The sequence below is a fragment of the Neophocaena asiaeorientalis genome, unplaced genomic scaffold (genome assembly GCF_003031525.2).
Source record: "Neophocaena asiaeorientalis asiaeorientalis breed wild unplaced genomic scaffold, Neophocaena_asiaeorientalis_V1.1 scaffold39, whole genome shotgun sequence".
In the NCBI taxonomy this organism is placed as follows: domain Eukaryota; kingdom Metazoa; phylum Chordata; class Mammalia; order Artiodactyla; family Phocoenidae; genus Neophocaena; species Neophocaena asiaeorientalis.
This window is the reverse complement of record NW_020175670.1, coordinates 8,004,075-8,009,831: the sequence shown is the minus strand read 5'-3', so window position 1 is coordinate 8,009,831 and position 5,757 is coordinate 8,004,075.

The following is a 5,757-nucleotide window of genomic DNA, read 5'->3' as shown; positions in this document are numbered from 1 at the left end:
GGCAAATGTGCATTTGTTGCTTGGACTGTAATTGCTGCCAACAGTCATGCCCTCAACCCAGGAGGGAGAGTCACTGACCCATATAACAGGGTTTCGACGTTCTTGGTCACCATCTGGCCTCCAGATGAGGTGAGCCGCAATGACAGGCTCTGTCAAGACAGGAAAGAGCAGGCTCACAATAACAGTTTTAAATAACTCACTGTTCTAAATGGCAGAAAGCTAGAATTATGGTGATGTAATTGCTTACAAAGAAAGTCATGACCTCCATCTGAAAATGTTTCTTACATTTAAAAATATGTGAAGAGAGGGACTTCCCTGGTGGCGCAGTGGTTAAGAATCCGCCTGCCAAAAAAGAATCCGCCTGCCAATGCAGGGAACACAGGTTTGAGCCCTGGTCCGGGAAGATCCCACATGCTGTGGAGCAACTAAGCCCGTGCACCACAACTACTGAGCCTGCGCTCTAGAGCCCGCGAGCCACAACTACTGAGCCCACGTGCCACAGTTACTAAAGCCCACGCGCCTAGAGCCCATGCTCCGCAACAGGAGAAGCCACCGCAATGAGAAGCCCTGCACGCCGCAACTAGAGAAAGCCCGTGCGCAGCAACAAAGACCCAGCGCAGCCAAAAATAAATAAATAAATAAAAATATGTGAAGATCAATGAGCCTGAATGAATACAAACAGTGAACTAAACAATTACTGCTGCCAGAAGACAGAAAACTGCCCTGAGGAGACATTCCGTTTTACCCTTTCTCAAAGGATATCCCACAGAAGCTTAATGATGAACTAAAGCCTCATAGAAAACTTACTAGAAGATTCAGGTGTGGGAGGATGGTTGTTTCAAGCCATGGCAGAATGCACGGTTATTCTTCGTGACCTTCTTTTATAACCTAAAGTATGTTATCTACACATCTAACATACTTAGATAACTTAGATAACATAAATACACATCTAACATCTACAATGTTATCTATTGAGTCCACAAGAACTACTTTGTCCTTTGCGTCTCCCCCGTGGCCCCACCAATGGAGAAGCAAGTCCTTGACCAGAGAGTTTGCACTATGCAAATGTGGTGATATCACTTAGGAAGGGAGGACTAGTCAGGCTGAACTAAAACAAAACAAAACTCTGCACTGATGTCCATGCATTTAGACACTAATATAAATGAACTCTATAGATTCCTGGTCTCTTCCGTATGTACACCAGCCCTTCCATCCTGGATTATCCTGGGGTTTAAGGTGATGAGCTTTGCTCCTCCCACAATTTTGTGGCAGCTCATGGGGAGAATAAGTAAGGAGGGGAAACAAAGGCAAAGAAGGACATAAAAATAAATGACCTGCTTATTACTCTGTCCCCTTTCTCCATGGCATCTGGCAACTTCCTTTGTAGATTCTTTTATGCCTGCTTCTGGACTTTCAAAGCTGTCTAGGCTGAGACACAGGTAAAGGGCAGAAAGAAGCTGGGCTGGAAATCACAGCAATTTCCTGGGGAGGGAGTTCCCCGAGGTGGTCCATTGATCTTCGTTGCCCTACTAGACAAATAGACTTCTCAACCTCAAACAAAACTTAGCTCAACAAAGCTTTGTTTGGGACGATATATATATTTATATATATTTCTTTATCCTTTTAAAATATTACCTGCAGTTCTTGAGTATGTATGCCAAGATGAAAAGACCTTGGAAACACAGAGAAAGGGCATCCTGACTCCTCACCCTAAAGGTCCAGGAAAAAATTCTGGGAACACAAAACACATTTGCATACCAGCTGAACAGCACCCAGCAGATAAACTAGTTGAGTTTCTACATACTTTTTAAAAGGCAGCATTACTAATTCGTCTGATTGAATGCTCAGCATGAGAAATCTAAAACAAATTCTCCTGTTGCACAACATAGTCTCTCTTAAGAATCAGTTAGGGCTTCCCTGGTGGCGCAGTGGTTGAGAGTCCGCCTGCCGATGCGGGGGATGCGGGTTCGTGCCCTGGTCCGGGAAGATCCCACATGCCGCGGAGCGGCTAGTCCCATGCACCATGGCCGCTGAGCCTGCGCTTCCGGAACCTGTGCTCCGCGACGGGAGAGGCCACAACAGTGAGAGGCCCACGTACCGCAAAAAAAAAAAAAAAAATTTAGAATCAATTAAGCATGGGAAAATTCAGAATTCTTAGCTCTGTAGCTGCAACAATATAGTGTGGTTAGCAAAAACCAGGACTGTACACAAATAAAGAAGTCACAAAGCTGATAACCCAAAAGAGAAGGGTGGAGCGAAGGTGTTCTGGGAGTAATCTTGATTAGTGAGTTGTAACCCATTTTGATTAGTGAGTTGATTTGTTTGTCCCTAAATATGGCTGGATTTTCCGATCCCCTGTACTGTCACCCTATTGGAAATAACCACGTGGGAAGACCGTTGCAGATACCTGTCTTAAAGTCGAAGATCTCAGATCCCTGGGGCCTAAAGCTGACCCCAGGGTGGGGTTAGCTTCTAGAATCTGCCTGGCAGCTTTTGTAACAGGCTCTACCTTCAACCTGCCAAGTGCCTGGAAGGAAAAAAAGTCAAATGAGCACTGTCAGTGAACTTGTATCATTTAATTTTTTTTTTTTTTTTTTTGTGGTACACGGGCCTCTCACTGCTGTGCCCCTTCCCCCGCATTGCGGAGCACAGGCTCCGGACACTCAGGCTCAGCGGTCGTGGCTCACGGGCCCAGCTGCTCCGCGGCACGTGGGATCCTCTGGGACCGGGGCACGAACTCGCGTCCCCTGCGTCAGCAGGCGGACCCTCAACCACTGCGCCACCAGGGAAGCCCCCATTTGATTATTTTTAAGTAACTTTTTTCTGATTAGAAAAGTACTATGGCTTCACTGTAGAAAAATTAGACAATATAGATGAGAATAAAGTTTTTTTCATAATCCCATTTTCAACATTAAATGCTATCAACTTTCTCACATACATTATATCTATTTGAATCTTTTTCTAAATGTAAATAAGGTAAAGTAGCAAGTGCTTCAAGGTTTAATTCTAAAGTCAGCTAATAAGGGGGAAAAACTTGCAAACTGTGCCTGAACTGTCTTCAAATTACTCATAAGGTACAGTATACATGGTTTAATGTTCGCAACCCGGTAAAGTGCTGCTATGCATACTAAAGTTTGAGAACTCCTCAGCTAGACTGAAAGAAAAAGAAAAAGCAGTACCTTAAAATAACCTAGGGAGGCGGGTGGACAATTCTAAAGTCGCTCAGCTTGCTGGGGGTATCGAATCTGTTGTGTTTTAATATTAAGCAACTGTAACTTTGATACATATTAATAGGTTAGTTTATTGTGTGGATTAAATATGATAATGGAGCCACACCTTACTGGAGATTAAATTCTAAACTTAGTACCAAAGATGCACATACGATGCCATGTCACCCCACTTCCTGTCACTCTCTGGATGTGAGAAAAACTCAGATCATATAGTGCTGTTTTGGAGTCCACTTCCTCCATTTAGCAAGATATTTTAAGCATTTTCCCAAGATAATCAAATGCTATTTTAAAACATTCTATTTATGGTTATTGGTCAAAGTTTGTTTTAATACAGTTATATTTCAGTTGCTGGTTACGGAGAGATGTGACTTATGTATTTGAACTTTACAAAGAATTTGCACCACAGATTTTTTTAATGTGGGACTTCTTTGTACCCGGGAATCCAAAGGGTCTTTACGCTGCTCTGGCAGGAACTGAAGAATTGAGGCACGGGACCTCTGTGTTGGAGGAGTGAACTCTCAGGGGCAAAAGTGGAGACACCTCAATCCCAGCATTAGGACGAATAACTCTGTTGTTAATTTCTTACCACCATCCAGCACATTCCATTTTGTAGTCATTTATCTATTATGCTATTTCTCCCTGAAAGCAATTTTGCAGCTTCTAGGTGTATACAGGGCAACAGCTAGACATGAACAGGCTACCTGAGGCTGAACTAGATGGAGGAAAACTGAAGGCAGAGAAACAAGGCAGTGATGGAATGGCATGGAAGACATTAGCAGTAAAGTTAAAGAAGAATGGAATGTGTGAAAATGGCAAATCTGAAGACCGTAGGGAAGAATAATTAATAGGAATTGGGGATTAACTAGAGGTTAATATAACCCAGACATCAGCCGTGAGATCCAATGGTTGTGATTGCTCCACCCCTCAAATCCGCAGCCTGTGGAGGCCCAAAGCTCTCACCACCATTTCTGCTCATTCTGGAGGGCTGCATCCTTCCAGCCTCCTCGGCTTTATGCCCTCCGACTTTCCCATGAACTCTTCTTCTCGCACCAGATCAATTTCCAATGTGAAACTCATCACCCTCTTTCGTTTCCCAAACAAGCTCGCACACAGCCAACGTTCATGAGTACATTAGATGTAGCAGGTCGTATAGGTTGGCTGACCCAGCATAGGCCTTCTCCCTTGCCTGCCTCTGTTAAAGAGGATATAAAAGTTAATTATTTCCTTTCACCCCTTGAGTTTAGGGAGGGCATATGACGTAAGTAGAAACTTGCTGGCGTGTTTCTGTGAAAGATTTTACTTTCTTTAAAAAAGAACATGCCCATGATTGGTAGTCTTTCCCTTTTTTCCTTTCTTCCTGCTTTGAATATAGATTTAAAATGTGAGCCCATGGCAGCTCCCTGAGACCATAATGTGGCAAGCATGAGCACAAAAGCCAACAGAATAAGAAAGGCAAAGTGGAAATACAGAAAGTAACGAGGTCCTTGGGACTTCCCTGGTGGCACAGTGGTTAAGAATCCGCCTGCCAATGCAGGGGACACAGGTTCGAGCCCTGGTCCAGGAAGATCCCACATCCTGCAGAGCAACTAAGCCTGTGAGCCACAACTACTGAGCCCACAAGCCACAACTACTGAAGCCTGCCTGCCTATAGCCTGTGCTCCACAACAAGAGAAGCCACTGCAATGAGAAGGCTGCACACTGCAATGAAGAGTAGCCCCCGCTTGCCACAACTAGAGAAAGCCCGCACACAGCAACAAAGACCCAATGCAGCCATAAATAAATAATAAATAAATAAAAGAAAATAGGTCTTTTTTTTTTTTTTTTGCGGTATGCGGGCCTCTCACTGTTGTGGCCTCTCCCATTGCGGAGCACAGGCTCTGGACACGCAGGTTCAGCGGCCATGGCTCATGGGCCCAGCCGCTCTGCGGCATGTGGGATCCTCCCGGACCAGGGCACAAACTCGTGTCCCCTCCATCGGCAGGTGGACTCTCAACCACTGCGCCACCAGGGAAGCCCAGAAAATAACTAGGTCTTTGATGGCAACACTGATTAGCTGAATCCATGCCAACAGCTACGCATCTCTGATTTTAAACTCCCATTTATTTTAGTCACCAGGTGTCTGGTATTCTATTACTTGCAGCCTACTATGCCCCTAACAGATAAAGAAGATTTCGGTGTGATATTCTGGGAGTCCTAGGGCAGGTAAAGATTACACCACCTCCTGCTCTCGTCCTCTGTCTTTCTCTCTTCTCTTTTCTCTCTTCTCTATCCCTTTGTCTCCCACGAAGTATTTGTAACCATAATAACCTGTCTCACAAAAATGTAACTTAGACTTCTCTTTCTCCATTCCAAGTATTCACCAAATATTCTTTTCTAATAAAGTCAGCTCTCTCCCTAAAAGGAGTTCTGGTCCAGATGTTCAAATAAAACTATCCTCTACTTTCATACATAAACGATAATGCATTTCTTAAAAGGATACCAACACTTACGGCCCTAGAGATTGAGAACATTGCCAGTATTGGTGAGG